Raw genomic sequence first — 21295 nt, 5'->3', positions numbered from 1 at the left:
GTGGGATCTGGACCAGTTGGAATAATAGACTGAAAAATGGCTGATGGAATTTAACGCAGACCAAGTGTGAGGTGTTGCACTTTGGGAGAAGAAACAGGATAGGACTTGTACAGTAAATGGTAGGGCACTGAAGAGTGCAGAAAAACAGAAGGATCTGGGAATACAGATCCATAATTCCTTGAAAGTGGCATTACAGAGAGGCTTGGAAAGAGAGCTGTTGGCACATTGGCTTTCATAAATGAAAGTATTGAGAACAGAAGATGGGATGTTATGTTGAAGTTGTACAAGATGCTAGTGAGATCAGGTTGGAGTATTGTGTGCAGTTCTGCTCACCTACCTACAGGAAAGTTACCAATAAGATTGAAAGAGTGCAGAGAAAAATTACAAGGATGGTGTCAGAACTTGAGGACCTGAGTTATAGGGAAAGGTTGAATAGGTTCCCTGGATTGTAGAAGAAAGAAGGCAGATTTTGTAGAGCTTTGCAGATAGGGGTACAGATAAGGTATATACAAACAATCTTTTTTCACTGAGGTTGGTTGAGATTAGAACTAGAGGTCATAGTTTAGGGGTGAAAGGTGAAATATTTAAGGGAAAGTGAGGGAGAACATCTTCATTCAGAAGGTGGTGAGAGTGTGGAATAAGCTGTCAGCAGACGAGATGGACGTGGGTCCATTTAGGAGAAGTTTGGGTAAGTACATGGTAGGGAGGAATATGGAGGTCTATGATCCAGATGCCTGTCAATGGGACTAGGCAGATTAACAGTTTGACACTGACTAGATTGACAGAAGCTTCTGGTTCTGGACTGTAGTGCTCCCTGACTATGACCTCCAGTGGCTGAGTCAAAATCTATTACGTGGATTAATGTGTGTGAGGTCACACACTTTTGTAAGAAGAATCAAATGGTGGATTATTATCTACTGTAAATGGAGAAGGATTACAACTGACTGAAGTTGAGAGGATCTAGGTGTTCTAGTACATTAATCACCCAAAAAAAAATAACAGGAAGTTTTAATGGATGTTTAGAAGGCAAATTGTATTTTGGCCTTCATTGCAAATGGGTTGGAGTTTACAAGCAGGATGGCTTTATTACATATGAGACCACAGTTTTCATCTCCATACCTAAAAAGGAATGTAGTAGTGTTAGAGGCATACCAAAGGAGATTCATCAGGCAAACCTCTGGGTTGACAAGGTTCTCCTACAAACAGAGACTAGTCAAATTGTGTATGCATTCCTTGCAGTCTAGAAGAATGAGGCATGACTTTGTCAAACATAGTAGATGTTAAGATGTTTTCACTTGTATGAGTCATGAGCAAGGGGACATACTGAAGATACAAAATAAGAGGTTAGTTATTTAAAACTGAAACACATTGAAATTCTTTCTCTCATAGGGTAGCGAATCTCAGAAATTCATTGCCATAAAGGTTGGTGGTGTGGGCTAAATCTCTAGAAATACATATGATAGAGGCGAGGAATCAAGGGTTATGGGGAACTGAAACAGAAGAGGAGCTAAGACCAACACAGATCAGCCATGACTAGATCGAATGGTGGGCAGACTACCTCCATTCCTATTTCTTCTTGCGATAACACCATTTACTGATGAGGCAACGAGTTGTCAGAAAGTAGTTGGTAAAGGGGGAATAAAAATGATGTAGTTCAGTGTTGTGAGGGGTCAGATATGTGTCAAATGGAAGGGAAATGCGAAATTGTCCATTTTAGTGAAATAAATAACGAACATTGTCTATGTGGTGAGAGTCTCAATAGGAACATGAAACTTCAAAGAAAGTGCTTTTTTAATTATGAGAGGCTTAGATGAAGTAGATAGTCAATGTCTGTTCCCCATGGGAGGGGTGTCAAACACCACAGGGCACAGGCTGAAGGTGAGCAGGAGGAGAGGAACTGAAGGGTAAATGTTTCACACAAAGAGTAGCTGCAATGAGCTGCCAGAAGGGGTGGTGGAGGCAGGAATGGTAACAACATTTAAAGGGATCTTGAAAGGTACTTGAATAAGCAGGATATAGCAGGGTATGGAATTAACACAGGCAAGTGAGAATAGTGTAGATATGCATAAAGTTTGGTACAGAAGCAATGGGTCAAAGGACCTGTTTCTATGCTGTACAACTCTATGTCTGTTGTCCATTCTGTAAATGACTGGGATTCTCTGTGGCAGGTCTTGGCCAATGAGGTGAAGGATCACAGCAATAAAGATGGCTGACAGGGTGGGTGCAATGATGCAGCCCTGTTTAACCCCTGTGCTTACAGTGAAGGGTTCAGATTCAGCTCCACTGTGCTGAGCCCTGTGGCTAACACGCCTCAGTATTCATCAGTACTTTTCAGGAGAGCCATGTTTCGATAGTGTACACCACAGTGCTTGGTGGTACAGGTATACTGTATCAAATGCCCTTGTCGTGTGTATGAAAGCCAGGTGCAAGTGTGGCCTTGGTTCACAGCTTATTTCCTGTAATTGGCGTGTTGTGAAGATCATATCCCTAGTACCTCTAGTTGGGCAGAAAGCACACTGTGATTCAGGGAGTACTTCTTGAGACAGAGGAAGAAGCCGTTTGACAAGGATACGTGCAAGCACTTAGCCAGTTGTTGCAGGAGGGAGATGCCTCTGTAATTGCCATGAGCTGCCTCATCTCCCTTCTAGAGCATGGTCACTATTGGAGCATCCCTGAGGTCTGAGGGTAGTTGCTCCTTTTGCTCAGACCATCAGGAGCAAGATGCAGGAGTGGCAGTTCACCTTCCTTAAGGATCTCTGCTGGGATCCCATCAGAACCAGTGGCATTGTTCATTTCAGTCTCCCATTAGCATTACGGTCCTCTTTCACACTGGGAGGTTCCCCCATATCTTCTCTCACAGGTCTCTGGAGGACTTGGTTAGTAACCTCCAGTTCAACAATGCAGCTGCAGTTCCTGAAAGTGCCCTCTCCATCGATTGTTGATATCCTGCCGATCCTTTAGCAATTTCTTCCTGTCCTTTCCACAGGGGATTTAATCTGCAGTAACAAGGACCACAGTCTGATTTGGTGGCACTGTGGAAGCCTCTCGTATTACCAGAATCTGCCAGGCTCTGGATTTCCAGTCTATCAAGAATTCTTTAGCTCCTTCACCGAGTTGGACATTTGCATCAGCTCGGGAGTAGGCCTGTCTTTTGGCCTTGTTGTCAATCTCATTCTGCCAGGCACAAAAGGCTTTCCTTTTCTTGGAGATAGAACAAACCTATCTCCATGTCATTATTATTAGAGCAATCATGATGTATTCTAGACCTGTACCCAAGGATGTTTTTGAAGATTTGAACAGACCCCAGTATTCTCCAATACCCTCTGGATATTCCTGTTGAAAGTTTTATCCAAACGAGGACAGAAGGTGCTGTTAGGTGGCAGAGTTAGTGGCCCAGTTCAAGGCCAAGAACAAGGTCGGTACCACCACTATCATGGAGCTTCTGTATGCGGATGACATCTCCATCACAACACACTCTGACAAAGACCTCCGATGTATCCTGAATGCCATTTCCAAGGCTTACAGGGGTCCTGGTCTGAGCTATGGACAGGCTCACAATGCCGGTTTTAGTGAATTCTGGGCTGGGCCTGTGTAGGGTAACATAACTGGTGGAAACGTATGTAATTCACACCCACTGACATTAAATTGGAGTTCACTTTACGTGGCTGGTCTGACGTTATGTAGTAATTACGTAAGGTGTTTTAGTGCTTGAGTGTTCAGTAAAATGTGTTATGGTTTTTCTGAAACATAAAATGCCTCACTTTGTTTTATTTTCAAAAGTCTGCACTCTTCCTTTTCGATCCCGATGAAGGGTCTTGGCCTGAAACATTAACTGTTTATTTCCATCTGTGGATGCTGCCTGACCTGCCGGGTTTTCCAGGGTTTTATGTGTGTATTGTAAAGTAAACCATTTGCGATGAAGGCAGCGGACCAAAGTTGGAAATACAGACATCCCACCCTCCCGAAAGTTCCGGGAGTCTCCCGCATATTGATAGCAGCTCCCTAATGCCCACAAATTGTATACAATATCCCCGAAGTCGAGTTTTTTGAAAGCGAACTAGCGAGAGAGAGAGAAAGACAGACAGATTTAGACAGAGAGAGCGAGTGACAGACAAAGCGACAGAGTGACAGAGAGAGCATCCTGATTGGTCTCTCTTTGTGCTAAGTAGACCTATCAGTTTTCTCTGTGGGCGGGCTTTACAGTCGACCTCGTTCTCTCTTTCATTGTCCATCAGTTCAGTTTAGTGTCCTGCAGCGCCATGGCAGAGTGTTCCCAAAGAAAAAAAATAAAACGTACGTCACCCCAGACTACACTAAACTGCCTAAAAGGGGTCATAAATAATGACACTATTACTCGCTGCACTATTTACAACAGTGACTTTTCTATTGCCCATGGTGGGTTAAATAACTGTAAAAGACTTGTTGAGGTGAGTTTAACAGGTGTCATTCATTCATTAGCAAAGCTAACGTTATTTAAACTAGCTGGCTAGCTGCTAAGGAGCTACTCTATTGGTGTCCTACGTGATGAGCCCAAACTCCCTGTAGACTTGCTTAAAGTTGTAATAGAATAAAAAAACGACTCCATGATAATATAATAGAATTGTGAATCTTGTGAATCTGATGTCTTGCAAAGTTAACAAATTTATTGACACAGACTGCTATGAGGTTGAGACTTCCGGCAAAATGCTCAAATCTGCCAAGCAAGTCACATCACAGTACAATGAAAGTTTGCAAAAGAAATAGAAAAGCTATTTGCATTAGCATTTAGCTGTTAGCATTGAGACTGCCAACAAAATACTCAACAAGGAATATATATATGTGTGTGTAAATAGTTTCAATATGTGATCGACTAAATTGTTGTGTTCTTTCATAATCAAATGTCCTGTATACATACACGCTTGGAGGTCGACCGGTTGGGGAGGGGGGATATGGGGTTGTTGGGGGCAGGGTTGGTGGTGTTACCCCCCTGAAATGAGTTTTTGCAGGGTGGGATGTCTGGAAGTGAATCTTGCCAAACAGCTAAACAGCTGCATCTCTTTCTTGCCAATGCATCTTTCTCGGAATTCACAGTTAAGGGAATTTCTAGTAAACAATTCGATATCGCAGAGGAGTGTTGTTGGCAGAAGCAGTCGGACAACTTGGATCCGGGGCGGTGACGGTGGGGGGTGGGGGGCGGTGGTCTCACTATATAAAGAGAGGACATTTGCACTGGTACTTGCACTGGTGGTGACTGTATTTCACAGCGGCTGAGATGGACGGCAGAGTTTTGGACCCGGAGACAGTTCCCGACCCAGGGTTAGTGGTCATCCATCGGAGATGGGGCGAGTGGTACAACTCCTCCTGCTGCCTCCGGAGACAGTGAGAGCGAATCCAGAGATGGCTGGTGAACCGAGGGGTGGAATGTGCTGTCCCATCCTCGTCTCTGTCAGTGGACGCCCCGCCGCCTCTGAGGTGCCCGCAACCAGCGGCACCGAGCAGCGGTTCTCAGGCTCAGCCTTAGCGACCCCCGTCTCTCAGAGCACAAAGCGGCACCAGTCTGTTCTCCCATCCCTATACCCTGGACACTTCCTGTCACTTTCACTCTTCCTCCCTCTACTTTCTGCACAATCTCCACAAATCCCAACCATTTTTTTCAACTGCCAGTGATCCTTCATTTCGTTCGGAAGGAAGGGTGCCTGTGAATGAGAGAAGCACTGAAGAGGAACTGGCAGACTGGACAAGAGGCATCGGGACTTTTTGTGAATGTTGTGTATCTGATGCAATGCCGGGGTCTTACTGGTTTATAGAAAGTTGTATATACAGTAGGTAAGCCCCAAATTATCGGAGGAAGTGTGTTAGTGTGGATAGTACGGGCTGGAAAGACCCAGCCAATTGAGTACGATTGGGATCGCTTCTTTACTCTCAGTTGATTACTATTTAGATTAATGACCCAGAGGATGGAACAAAATGTGAAGTTCCAAGCTTGCCAATGACCGGGAAATAAGTGGAGGCGCCATTTGCTGATGAGGACTTAGTGGATCTGCAAAAGGATAGATTGAGTGGCTGGGAGAAAAGAGGTGGTGTGGATAAATGTGGGATGTGTGAACAATCAAAGGATGGATTATTAACGAAATGCAGAGGGATTGCAGATGAGTGAAGTTGAGAAGGTCTGGATGTTTCAGTACATTCATCACAAAAAGCTAACAGGAAGGTACAAATGGTAGCTCAGAAGGCAAATTATATTTTGGCTAATGTTGAAAAGGGATTGGTGTTCAAAAAGCAGGTTGGTTTTTTTCATAGTTGTACAGGATGAGGCCATGCATGCAAACAGTTTTAGTCACCTTATTTAAGAAGCATTTAGTAGCAATACTAGTATTCCAAAGGAGATTCAGCAGGTGAATTTCTGGGATGAGAAGGTTGTCCTAACATGAGTATAGATGCCCACTGACAACACAAAATAGGCCAACTGGTCTGATGTTGCTACTAATTTGTGTTTTCATTCCACATACAGCTGCCTTTGCTTTTTCCAGACCTCCTTGATAAGCCTCTTGAGTTCTGCCAAGGGTGACATTGAAGAGGGTGAGTCATTTGAAGATGACCAGAGTCTCGGTTGTTATTATTAAGAATGTGGAAGATTCTGCATCATCTTCTTTATTGTCACCTCCAAAGACATTAATATTCAGCAGATCAACAAGCAAGGAGAGAGCACCTCTGACACTGTAGCATTCCCTCAGTGGTGTGCTGAAGTGTTGATAGTCTGAACATGAAACCCACAGCCTCTTATTTAGACATGTGAATGCACAAACTAATTTGATGACTGCTAATCATTAAACAAAAAACTCAGTGTTGATCCAATAGAAGTTATTTATTGGTCTGGCATTAAATCAATACTCTTCATTGCAATTGGCTCTTTGAGAGAAGAGATTAAATGGTCAAATCCTCTGGTCAGATTTGACATAGTTACTTTGGACATGGAAAAAGTCAAGGAAAATTCAAACTATTCAAATAACTGAAAGGCGAAGAATTCCTTAGTGTGTGGAGGAGGGCAGGGCAGGGGACAAGCTGAATTGCTCTTAATAGAGTTGCTATGATCTAGATAGGCCAAATGCCTGGGCTCCTCACTTATTCAATGTGTACAGTTTAAAAACAAGATTCAGAAGTAATGTTGAGTAACTTTCTCCTTCAGCAGAGAAGTCGGTATCTTTTATATAACTACAAAATATTCTACTTTTCTACCAAGATGGCTTGTTCAGATACTTTGTGCAAAAGCGATCTGTTCAAGAAACAGAATGGATTTCGAATTCCTGCACTGCTCCACATTCCAGACTCAAACATACTTCTGGTCTTTGCGGAGAGCAGACGCGGCCTCAAAGATGAAAGTGCTGACGTGTTGTACCTGCAATGCGGCGAATATGATAAATCTTCAAAAGATTTTATGGTAAACTGGAAGTAGAAATCCGATAAAGTCAGCAAATGCTGATGAAGCAAATGTGACTATACTTAAAAATACAACCAAACTGAGCAAACGGTTGACACCAGTATGGCCTCATCCAGCATCTTGTGTATGTTGATTCAGTTACAGAGACTGTGTGTATTACTCTGCAACTCACTCAGAATTACTTTCCTTGTAAAGTTTTGATATGTACCACATGTCAACCTTAAACATAGCTTGTGAATTGTCCTCACTGCAGAGGATATGCAGAGGAATGTACTTTTCCTTATTTTGGGAGTGATAAACCTTCTACAATTGAATTCATCCACCCCTTCGATTGTCCACTTGCAGGAGGCAGCTTCCTTCCTGTCTCAGGCTTTGGACTTGGAAGCTACTGGCAATACAATACTAAGAAAAAAATCTCAGCTTTTCCCAGTTAGCATTCACTTCCACTTCGTGTGTCTTGACTGTTTGAATGTGGTTGTAACTGGCAAGATCTTCCTTTTGTTTCTCTCCATAATTACTCAGTGGAACATGCAGAGAATTATTTTCATGAAGTATTGCAACCTCTTTGGTGAACGTTCTCCATAGAAGTTTCCAGGAATTAGCCACTAATGAAGGAATGACAATATATTCCCACCTCTGGTGGTCTGAGACTTGGTGGGGAGGAAGGCAGAATTGGTGGCATTTCCTTCAGCTACAACCTTTGTAATTTTACTTGATACATGCTGGGTTTGGGAGGTGCTGACAAAACGGTGAAATGATATAGGCTGGAAGTCAGAGGGTTAGGGAAGCTGCTTTGCACTGAATGATGTTCTAATGTTGTTCAAACTATAGTAAGAGTACATAATCACTTTCTTGACCTGTGATTTGGGGAGTCATGAGGTGAGTTGGCATATTACCAGTCAGATCAGCAACAGTATTTGAATGGCTGGTCTGAATGAATTTCTGGTCGATGGTTATTCCTCCTCAGGATGAGCTGGTGATTGAATGACAAGGAAAAGGTGTTTCCCATGATCTTATTGAATGGCAGGGCAGGCTTGATAGGCCGGATGGCCTACTCCTGCTCCTATTTCTTATGTTCTCTCTTGGTAATGATCTTTACCCATCATTGTTAAACAAGATGGCACTTTGACGGTTGACCATGACAAGATAACTAAATCCTCTCAAGAATTTTATACCTCCTTATATCAATCAGAATTTCCTGATGACTCCACTATAATGCATGAATTTTTAAAGAAATTGAATATTCCAAAATTATCATCAAATGAACTTTTAAAACTAGACGTACCTATTACAGTAGAGGAAATAAAAAATGCTATTCTTTCGATGGACTCAGGTAAAGCACCTGGTCCAGATGGATACACTGTAGAATTTTTTTTTAATTTTTCTCTACTACACTGACTCCTTGGTTATGTAGAATTTTTAGGGATGCAGTACCTATAGGTAAATTACCACGATCTTTTTATCGAGCTTCTATTTCCCTAATTCTTAAAAAAGGTAAGCATCCTACAGAATGTGAATCTTATAGGCCTATATCTTTGTTGAATGTGGATTCTAAGATTTTTTCTAAAATATTGGCAATGAGATTAGAGAATGTATTATCTCAAATTATTTCTACTGATCAGACTGGATTTATTAAAAATCATTACTCTTTTTTTAGTATTAGGAGATTAATGAATATTGTTTATACTCCTTCACCCAGAATTCTAGAATGTGTTATTTCATTGGACGCTGAGAAAGCTTTTGTCAGAGTTGAATGGACATACTTATTTAATACCCTTGAGAAATTTAATTTTAGTCCAATATTTATATCTTGAATTAAACTGTTATATTTTACTCCTTTGGCATTGGCATTTATTAATAAACAAAGATTACCCCTTTTTCATCTGTTCTGTGGTACTAGGCAGGACTGCCCTCTTAGTCCACTACTATTCAATATTGCCTTGGAACCACCAGCTATTGCTATTCGTGACTCCCCTAATAGATTTGGCATCACCCATGGAAATGAGACTCATAAATTATCACTATATGCAGATGATTTACTAGTATATATTTCTAACCCAGTGAAATCTATTCCAGCAGTACTAACTTTGTTTGCTCAGTTTAGTAGTTTTTCTGGTTATAAATTGAATCTAGGTAAGAGCAAACTTTTTCCATTAAATATGCAGGTTCCCATTTATAGATGTTCTTCATTCAGAGTGACTACTGACTATTTTACTTATTTGAGAGTTAAAATTACTGAGAGACCTCAGGATCTATTCAAGTTCAACCTTTTACCGTTAATTAGTCAGGTTAAACAACCGATTATTAAGTGGTCCCCATTGTCTCTATCACTAATTGGCCGAATTAATGCTATTAAAATGATAATTTTACCTAAATTTTTATATTTATTTCAAACTATACCAATTTTTATTCCTAAATCCTTTTTTGATACTATTGATTCTAAAATTTCCTCTTATATATGGCAGAACAAAAATCCCAGATTAAGTAACAAATATTTACAGAAGTCCAAGAAAGATGGTGGTTTAGCACTGCCTAATCTAAGATCTTATTATTGGGCAATTAATATTCCATATTTAATATTTTGGACATAAGGTTGGAATATAACTCCAAGCCCACATTGGGTAAACCCTGATCCATTTCAGGAACTTCACTTCCTTTTGTACTATCTAAATTGAATAAACAAATGGTTAATCCAATTGTTAAACATACATTACGAATATGGTTTCAATTTCGTAAATTTTTTGGTTTGAACAAATTTATAATATCAAGCCCTATTATACCTAATTTTTTTTCAACCCTTGGTTATGGACCAAGACTCTTTGATATGGAAAACAAAAAGTATAACATGTTTTCGTGACTTATTCCTGGATAACTGCTTCATGTCATTTGAACAGTTATCTAAGAAATTTGATTTGCCTAGATCCCATTTTTTTAGATATTTACAAATAAGAAATTTTTTAAATGCTATGTTGCCTACCTTTCCGACCTCATACCCTACTGATATCATCGATAAAATTTTAGGTTTAAATCCTCTTCAGAAGGGAGTAATAGCATCAATCTATGATATAGTTATGAAATTACAGCCAAGTATATGTGATAAAATTGAAAATGAATGGGAAAGGGAACTTCAACTTTACCTACCTATAGACAAATGGGATAAAATTTTTCAATTAGTCGGTACTTCCTCTATATGTGCTAAACATACATTAATACAAATTAAAGTAGTACATAGAGCCCATATGTCTAAAGATAAATTAGTCCATTTTTATTCCCATATAAACCCTATTTGTGACAGTTGTCACTCTGAGGTGGCTTCTTTAACTCATATGTTTTGGTCCTGTCCTCTTTTGGAAAAATATTGGAAAGATATTTTTGACATTATCTCAACAGTTCTGTGTTTTGATTTACAACCCCATCCTATTACGGCAATTTTTGGATTGCCAGTGATAGAACATAGATCTTTATCTTCTTCAGCCTGTCGGATGATTGTATTTGTTACTTTAATGGCCAGAAGATCTATTTTATTGAACTGGAAGGAGACCAATTCTCCTACTACATTCCAATGGTTTTCCCAAACTATATTATGTTTAAATTTAGAAAAAATTAGAAGTGATATTTTTGATCCTTCGGTTAAATTTGAAGAGACTTGGAAACCATTTATTCAACATTTTCATATGATGTAATTTGACCTTTCTGAATCCTTCTTATTTACTTAAAATATATGAATAGAGGAGTGGAGTCGACAACATTACTGAACATGTCCGATTTAGGATATTGGACTAGCCTTGTTTTGTTCCATTTGCTTTTTTGGGTTTAGTATTTAGTTCTTTTTTTTTGTTTTTTTTTTGTTTTTTCTTTGTTTTTTTTTAATTTCTTTTTTCTCTATGATTAATTACATCATGAGTTTGGAAGTCTATTATACCTGTGTTATCTGAAATCTTTTCTGTATATGTTTGTTAACAGTAAGATTATTCCAATCTCTTTGTATCAACAGTATTATTTTGTTTATAACTTTGGAAAAATTAATAAAAAGAATTAAAAAGAAAAAAGAAAGACTACTCTGAATTAGCCAGTATATTTTAAGGTTTGATATTAATTAGACTATGGAAAAAGAAGTGGTTGTAATGTTTCAAGTGGAAGATGTTGTTATTTAAAGAGCAAGTAGTCTGTAGAAGATGTACTTCCAGGAAAGGTCCCTGAGGTTGCAGATAAATGTGGAATAACCACAGTTTCCTTAATGGTGCTTCCTTTCATCTTGCATTTCACCCCTTTTGTCAGTTAATGTCTTCAGTCTTCCACCTGCCACAGACTTTCCCTTTTATTCACAATTTGCTCCATCCTAAAAGATGCTCCATCTCCAGTTATTCCCAGTTTTGTTCAAAGGTCACCTTCTGAGTTGTTAATTGGGGAGGGATGCCAGATACAGATCTTTTACACAGAGGTCTGGGTCTGTGGAATCACTACAATGAGTGGTGGGAGAGGCAGATACATTAGGAACATTTAAGAGACTCTGAAATAGGCACATGAATGAAAGAGAAATGGAGGGCTATGTGGGAGGGAGGAGTTAAATTGATCTTACAGTAGGTTAAAAGGGCCTGTACTGTTCTGTGTTCTATGTGTGACAAATCTCATAATATTCTTGAGGATACAAACAGAACTGACCAGACGTACACATTACTGTTACAAGGGCAGGTCAGAGTCTGGGTTCTCTGTTGTAGGTCATTTGCTTTCTTGTCTTTATTTTGTAATTTATTTTTATTGAATTTCATCATCAAACAAACATTTCTGTAAGATGTATTTCAGATAATGTACATATATATCATATTTGTCACAAATCTCCACGTAATATTTATCTGAGGAATAGACTTATAGAAAGGAGAGGAAAGAAAGAACAATCGAAAGAAGAAAACTATGTACAGAGTAGGGAGTGATCTTTTTTTTACAACATATTCATTGACTTGTGAGAATAAAATCAGGCCAATGAGGTGTTATGTAGTTAAACCATTTTTTCCAGTATGAATCAAATTGTTCCAACTTATGATTAACAGATGCTGCTATCTTCTCCATTTTGTAAACATCCATTGTAATTTCCATCCATACACTTAAAAGTTGGGCTCTCCTGTGATAACCATTTCCTGGTAAGGGTCTTTTTACCAGCCACCAGCAGTACATTCATTAAATATTTATCTCTTTTCAACTATCCTTGAGGTATATACCTAAAATATATGGTCTTACTCTCTAAGGGTATTTCACATTTAAAGATGTCTTGTAGGGCATTATGTATCCCACTCCAATAGTCTTTGATAACGGGGCATTCCCAGAAAATATGATAATGGTTTGCTTTTTGATTTCCACAATTTCTCCCGCAAGCAGGGGGCTTACTATGATAATAGGATTTCCAAGAGGGTGAAATAAAATATCTTATCAAGTTTTTCCACCCGAACTCCCTCCATTTCTGTGAACTGGTACACTTCCATTGATAGTTCCATATTGTTGTCCAGTCTTCCTCAGATATTATCATCTCTCCTTCCTTCTCCCATTTGTTTAAATGTATAAAGTCGAATGTGTTTTAAGATTTGACAAACCCTTATACACGCTTGAAATTATTCTACTACTGTTATCTGAATTATATGCTTTTCTAAATAGCTCTGTCAAACACGTACTTGCCTTGGTTACATTTTTAACCCTCCTATTAACATACTGTCACAACTGTAAATACCGGTAAAAGTCTTATTTTTCGAATAAGTGTTTCTCTTTGAGCATTTCAACACTGAACAGTGTTCTTTCTTTCATTATATTGCAAATAGCTGTTATTCCTTTAGCTGTCCAGTCCTTAAATCTAGCATCTAGTTTATTCGGCATTAAATCCGAGTCATATGCACACCATATAAGAATTGCAATGTCTCTCTCTAGTTTATATTCTTTTATAATATTTTTCCATACTTTAAGAGTCCATTTCACCCACGAGTTATCAATAGTATATATGTAACTTTGTAGGTTGTTATCAGCCAAAGTTGCCTGTATGGGGATGGAAAGTATCCTCTCCTCAATGATTTTCCATTGAGCGTCATATGATGGGTTGCACCAGCATATCACAGCTCTCAACTGTGCTGCAAAATAATAATCTCTAAGAGAAGGTAGGCCTCATCCCCCCCTTTCCTTGGCTAATTGCAAAGTTTTGAGATGAATCCTAGGCCTTTTACCTTGCCACATATATCTTGATGGCATCTTGTTCCATTAATTGAATTGATTTTGGTTAATCTCTATTGGTGGGTCTGAAAGAGATATAGTAGTCTGGACAGTATATTCATTTTAATAGATTCAATCCTTGAACTGAGACCAAGAAAAGGAATTAGTTTCCATCTTGTTATATCTTCCTTAATTTTTTTATATATAGGCTGATAATTGCATTCTGATAATTTTGCCAAATCTTTTAACAAAATGATGCTCAAATATTTGACAGACTCTGTTTGCCATGCCCAAGGATATCTACTTTCAATTTCTCTTGGTGGGTTATAGTTATATGAAAGTAATTGGGTTTTATCTGTGTTGATCTTGTATCCTGATAATTGGCCATATTGTAAAAAGGATTGCATCAATTTAGGTAAAGGGTATGTTGGTTGCCCTAGATAGATCAAAATGTCATCTGCGTAACAGGCCAATTTATGCTCTGTCCCTTTAATAGTAATTCCCCTGATATCTTCGTTTTTTCTGATGTATTGAGCTAATGGTTCCGGATATAATGCGAAGAGTGGCGGTGACCATGCACAACCCTGTCTTGTGCCCCTTTCTGGGGTAAAACTATTAGATAAATATCCATTGATTTCAATCCTGGCAGTAGGATTGTAGTCCCTCCTGGCACTACCACCATTCAGGGCCCCAAACGGTCCTTCCAGGTGAGGCGACACTTCACCTGTGAGTCGGCTGGGGTGATATACTGCGTCCGGTGCTCCCGATGTGGCACGACCCGACGCAGACTGGGAGACCGTTTTGCTGAACACCTGCTTTCCGCCAGAGAAAGCAGGATCTCCCAGTGGCCACACATTTTAATTCCACATCCCATTCCCATTCTGACATGTCTATCCACGGCCTCCTCTACTGTAAAGATGAAGCCACACTCAGGTTGGAGGAACAACACCTTATATTCCGTCTGGGTAGCCTCCAACCTGATGGCATGAACATCGACTTCTCTAACTTCCGCTAATGCCCCACCTCCCCCTCTACCCCATCTGTTACTTATTTTTATACACACATTCTTTCTCTCTCTCCTTTTTCTCCCTCTGTCCCTCTGAATATACCTCTTGCCCATCCTCTGGGTTCCCCCCTCCGGCCCTTGTCTTTCTTCCCGGACCTCCTGTCCCATGATCCTCTCGTATCCCTTTTGCCAATCACCTGTCCAGCTCTTGGCTCCATCCCTCCCCCTCCTGTCTTCTCCTATCATTTTGGATCTCCCTCTCCCCCTCCAACTTTCAAATCCCTTACTCACTCTTCCTTCAGTTAGTCCTGACGAAGGGTCTCGGCCTGAAACGTCGACTGTACCTCTTCCTAGAGATGCCGCCTGGCCTGCTGCGTTCACCAGCAACTTTGATGTGTGTTGTTAGTAGGATTGTCGTATAGTGCCTGTATAGTTTTAATAATTGTGTAATGTAGACCAAATCTATGTAAAACTCTGGAAAGAAAATTCCAATTAACCGGGTCAAATGCCTTTTCAGTGTCCATGCTTATCACAATTGCTTCAATTTCATTTTTTTATATGATCCATAATGTGAAGTGTCCTTCGTATATTGTCTTGTGTTTGGCATTGTTGTATAAAATCTGTCTGATCATTGTATCAGTGTGGGTAGAAACTCTTCTAATCATTTGGCCATGATGGAGGTAAGTACTCTACAATCCACGTTAAGAACAGATATTGGTCTAAATGACCCACATTCCATTTTATCCTTGCCTTCTTTCGGTATAGCTGAGATTGTCACCCCCTTCCAGCTGGGGGGCATTTGCACCTTTCTTAGAGCCCAGTTCAGTGTGGGGAGTAAAACAGGAATTAACTCACTTCTAAACTCTTTATACCACTCTGCCGTATATCCATCTGATCCTGGTGACTAGCTTAATTTAAGCCTACTAATTGCAGTTTATTGTTCAGCTTCAATTATGTCAGCAGTCATCTTTCTATTTTGCTCTTTGCTTTAAGTGGGTAACTATGAAGAATTCAAGAAGGTGTCAATTTGGGTTATGCTTCCCCCTGGAACTTTGGAATATAGAGTTTTGTAAAATATTTCAAAAGCTTCTTGAATTTCAGTTAGCTTATCTTTTACCACTTCTGTTCTTGGACCCCTTATTCTATGAATTGTATTTTCTGCTATCTTTTTTTCAGTTTCCACGCCAGTATTTTCATAGATTTAGATCCACTTTCATAGTGTCTCTGTTTCAGAAACATTAAATTTTTTCTAATTTCTTGTGTAGCCAAACTATTAATTTCATTCCTATTTTTTAAATTTCCTCCAGTGTATCCTGTGCCAAACTCAATTTGTGTTTTTTTTCTAGTTCCTTCAGCTTATTTTGTAATTCTTCTAAAGTTTTATTCCTTATTTTTTTCTTATATGAAGATATCACTATAATTTTCTCTCTTAAGACAGCCTTCAGAGTATCCCATAGAATGGGAGGTGAAACCTTTCCATTATCATTGAATTCTAAGTAAAGACCAATTTCTTTTTTAATTTGTTCCCTAAAATAGGGATCATTGAGTAGACTTGAATTTAGTTTCCAAATGGTATTCTTTGGTTGCAGGTCAAAAACAACAGGTGAATATATAGGTGCATAGTCACTTGCATCTATTGTCCCAATTCCACAGGTGATTATTTTGTCTCTATCTTTTCCAAATGTTATGAAAAAGTCTATTCTTGTATATACGGAATGGGGGGCAGAATAATGAGCGTAATCCCTTCTGTTGGGGAAAAGGTCCCTCCGTATATCAATAAGATCAACATCCTCAAAAAGAGGACTTTGTTATGTAAGGACTTTGTTTCATAAGTTTTCTATTGGAAGAGTCTAACTTTGGTTGTAATTGTAAATTTAAGTCTCTCCCACAAATCAAGAGATCTTCTGTTTCTGTTACCATAATATTAGTAATTTTCTGAAAGAAACTTATATCATTTCATGGGGGTGTGTATATATTCAATAAAGTAACTGGATTTCTATCTATATTCCCCCTTACCAGAATATATCTGCTCTCCTTATCTCCCATTTCGAATACTTTTCAAAATTTAGCTTGCTTGAGATGAGAATAGCAACTCCTCTTCTACGTCCTGATTTATATGAGGAGAAAAACAAATTAGAGAAGCCCATTCTCTTTAATTTTCCATGCTCATTATCACCTAAGTGAGTTTCCTGTAAATATACTACATGGGCTTGTTCTTTTTTCATTTTTGATAGAATTTTAGTGCGCTTGACTGGATTCAACAGCCCACTGACATTAAAAGAAATGAATTTTACTTTGTCCTTAGCCATGTGTATTTATCGGTTAGTATATCATTGAAATTTTGCGGAATGTAACTTAATCGATCCACTCCCTGAACAAATAAGAGCCAAGAAACACAAATAATAAAAAAAGGTAACGAAGGTGTGATTCCAAGGCTGGGGTCTCTAGATGACCCTGGGTTGGGCTACAAGAAAAGTCTAGCTGTGGGGGATAGACCCTCCTACCTGTGAGTTGAGGGCCCCCATTGCAGTACCTATAAAAGTAAGTAAAAAAAACTATGTCCATTACACAGAAATGATTTCCCTGTGTATTCCTCTCATGTATATATTCGCATTTAGGTGGGAAAAAGGGAAGGAATAAATGAATTTTTTAAAATTGAGTAATATAAAATCCACATTTTAATACGTATTTCTCGAGATAGGTACATCACCGTCTATTTTTGCTTCTGTTTAGTTTATCAGCACTTTTAAAGTTAGCCAAACCTTTTGGCTCTTCTGGAGGAGGTGAGGGCTGTCCTCGGAGAAGTCACAGTTTCTTCCTAATATCCTTCCCTCGTCCTGTCCCGTCCCCTGCTTTCTCGGTTCTCTTATTATTTCCCAAGCAGATCGGGATAACTGCTCAGCCAGACTTTCCCTTGGTTTGACCACACTAATGCGCAGTCCTCTGTTGTTCATGTCTGTAGTCGTCTCTTCCACCGTCTGATATGGTCGTATCCCTTCTTGGTAAAATACCCTCAGTTTAGCAGGTTTGGAATTTAATCTTTTCTTGCTTTAATATTCGTTTCGCTTCGGAATATTCCTTCCGTTTCTGTAGGACCGCTGGGGGTAATCATGATCGAAGTATATTAACCTCCTGTTCCAAAACAGCCTCTTCTTACCCCAGGCCCTTCGTAGACTCTCCACCTTGCTCTTGAATCGAAGGAATTTAAGCACTATTGAGCGCGACTTACTTTTACTCTCTCCGGGAGGACGCGGGACGACCGAACAATGTGCCCTCTCAATTTCAATCTCCATAGTCGGGGGAATTTCCAGCGCTTCCTACAGCAGCTTTTCTACAAAGTCTATCATCGACAATCCCTCCACTCCTTCGGGAACATTATAAATCCTGATCTTTTTCCATCGCGATCTTCCATCCTAGTCAAGCAATTTACTTTCCTGCTGATTTAATATTTTTATCGTCTTACTTAGTATCCATTCTAAGTTTTGCACGCGATCTTCCACCTTCTCAATTCGAGTCTCTGCCACCGCTATTTTCTGATTGACGTTGGCGAGCTCTGGCTTTATATAATTGCTGTTTTATATCTTTTTGGACTTCCCTTATCTCCTCCAGAATCCTCATCATATTTGCCGCTTCGCCTGAACGAGGCCCAGGATCAGCTTCGCTGCCACACGTTCGTGTAGGAGAGCCACTGCTGCCCCTCTCTCTTCCATAGGCTCCGCAGTGACGCTTTTTTATCTCTATTCTTTCTCCCCATTCTTGCCCCCCTTATCAATTCAGATATTTTCAAAAGATCTTATATTTGATGGATTAACGGGGCAAAATATGCGTTTTTCCAGAGGAGCTATTGATTTAAGCTGCCATTCTGAACGATGACGTCACTGGAACCCATATGCTATTTGTATTTCCCCAAAGCCTTGCCACCGTCTAAAGGCAGGTCCGATGTCCGATGGGAAATTCTCTGTTTCTTTGGACGGGAGAAGATACAATAACATTTATGAAACCTGATTTTATTTCAGAGGAGACACCTTTTGGTCCTGGGTCTACTATCTCTACAGTGGCTGTCGTACATGCTGTCTATTTAATCTCAGTAACTGGTCGTGTCAACTGAGGAACTGAATGCCATACTCCTACTCCTCAGTACTGCTTCCAAAAGTATCTGAAAACTTAATAAAGCTAAACCATTAGAACAATATTATGAGAAATCTTCAACTTTCAAGAAAATTGTTCTCTGTCACCCTCTCCAGAGCAATTAGAAGTGCAGCAAATGTTGGTTTTGTTATCAGGGCTGAAAGAATGTGAGAAAGCTGGTGTTTGGACACAAAACCAGAAACTGGAGTATGATGATCTGGGTGCATTTTTAGACTTTGATGCTTGTTTGTCCTGAGACACTGAGAAAGTTCCCAGGCACTGAACAAAATGCAGGAAAAAGAATAAACGTGACTTAGGTTCAGGAAATTTGAAACTTGGGGATTGATTAAAGTAAAGTAATTAATCTGCTTTTAAGAGGAGACAGATCATGCAGATTTAAACAGCTGGAATGGGGAAGGTCAATGCAAAAGTTTGCTTGAAGTTAAATTATCACTGCAGATTGATCATGGTGGTTATAAATTGTTAAAGGTAAATTTCTTTCTGAAATCAGAACTGTCTTTTTGTCGTGATTAATGTCTGAAGTGGATTGTAGGAAGTGCTGGCAAACAAAAACTGCAGCCATTCTAAAGTCAGTTCACTTAAAGGGGGATCAGAAGGACACACATGGCTGAGCTAAATGGGTCAACTGGCTCTCATTGTTCAGTATTTACGTCATTTAAATGAATGGAAAATACCCATGTATTTTTGAATGTTAAAATTGTTATAATTCTATTCTACCTGACTCTGTCTTGGTGTCATTTTCTCAGTGGAAGGTTGCAACACCTATCCAGTCTGCACAACTAGAGAAGCACCGATCCATGAATCCTTGTCGCGTCTATGACGAAAAAAAGATGGTCTTTCTTCTTCATTGCAGTGGATCGATCAAAGTCAGAGCAAGACCAAATCAAAAGTAGAAAGAACGCAGCACAACTTTGTTACGTTACTAGTGTCGACAATGGACAGACGTGGAGTAACACTACAGATCTAACAGAGTCTTGCTTAGGTGTCACCATCAATACGTGGGCAACATTTGCTCTGGGTCCAGGCCACGGCACTCAGCTAAAGAGTGGCCGTCTTGTTATCCCTGCCAATGCTCATGTGATAGAGTCCAATGATACCATCAGGGTACGGGCTCTCACTTTCTTCAGTGATGATAGTGGGGATTCCTGGCAAATCAGCAAATATATATATGGGGAAGAGTGTGGTGAATGTCAGGTGGTGTCATTGGATCAAGGCAATGAGCAGCCTTTAATATATTGCAATGCTCGGAACAATAAAGCACATAACAATCCGCATCGGGTGGAAGCCTTCAGTACTGATGGTGGAAAAACCTTCACAGAAGGGAAACTGTCAACACAGCTGGTTGAACATTCCCAAGGTTGCCATGGCAGTATCATCAGTTTTCCTGCCTCAGACATTTCAAATGTCCAAAACTATTCCGACCTTGAAAATTACCACACTCAAAAGGGAGGTGATACTCCAAATTTTCACATTATATTGTTCTCACACATCACAAACTCCAGCCCACGGAAGGATTTAGGAATTTACCTCAGTACTTATTCTGATGATGCTTATACCCAGGCAGATACTTATCCTCCTGTCCATCTTACCTGGACTAATCCTTGGATCTTTTTCCCTCATGAAAGTGCCTACTCAGAACTGGCATTTGTTAAACTTCCTGAGGAAAGAAATCCTATTGTTACTTGTTTGTTTGAATATGGGGATAAAAACAATACGATCTCATTTTGTGTTTTTCAAATTGATGATATTATTGAGAAAACTCTAAGAAAATGAATCAATCAGAAAGCAGACAAATGCACAATTAGCAGATGCTTTTGTTGTTGTTGCTACTAGCAGCTGGAATAGATTCCTTGTGTTCACAATGATTCCTCGGGCCCTTTTTACAGACCTGTCCTTATAATTGTCCTGAATCATAAGTTCACATCTACAGATGTGCTGGGCTGTCTGCACCACTCTCTGCAGAGTCCTGCCATTAAGGGAGGTACAGTTCACATACCAGGCAGTGATGCAGCCAGTCAGGATGCTCTCAATTGTGCCCCTGCAGAAAGTTCTTAGGTTTTGGAGGCCCAAACCAAACTACTTCAACCGTCTGAGGTGAAAGAGGTGTTGCTGTCCCTTTTCATCACACAGTTCGTGTGTACAGACCATGTGAGGTCCTCAGTGATGTGGATACCGAGGAATTTGAAGCTGTTCACCCTCTCAACCCCAGATCCATTGATGTCAATAGGGGTTAGCCTGTCTCCATTCCCCCTGTAATCCACAACCAGCTCCTTTGTTTTTGCAACATTGAGAGAGAGGTTGTTTTCTTGACACCACTGTGTCAGAGAGACGACTTCTTCCCTGTAGGCCACCTCGTTATTGTTTGAGCTAAGGCCACACAATGTAGTGTCGTTGGCAAATTTAATTAGCAGATTGGAGCTGTGGGTGGCGATACAGTCATGTGTGTACAGGGAGTAAAGGAGGGAACTCAGGACTCAGCCCTGAGGGGCTCCTGTATTGACAGCCAGAGGGTTGGAGGTGAGGGAGCCCACTCT

The 21295-nt window shown here is 39.9% G+C and overlaps 1 pseudogene; it reads left to right on the top strand.

Annotated features, from left to right (window-relative positions):
• The first annotated feature begins 5316 nt into the window (after nt 1–5316).
• LOC140211452 (sialidase-2-like) lies at nt 5317–20594 on the top strand (annotated as a pseudogene).
• The last annotated feature ends 701 nt before the right edge of the window (nt 20595–21295 follow it).

The sequence above is a fragment of the Mobula birostris genome, chromosome 17, assembly GCF_030028105.1.
Source record: "Mobula birostris isolate sMobBir1 chromosome 17, sMobBir1.hap1, whole genome shotgun sequence".
In the NCBI taxonomy this organism is placed as follows: domain Eukaryota; kingdom Metazoa; phylum Chordata; class Chondrichthyes; order Myliobatiformes; family Myliobatidae; genus Mobula; species Mobula birostris.
The sequence above is the reverse complement of the archived record's forward strand: the minus strand, read 5'-3'. Positions and strand labels throughout refer to the sequence as shown.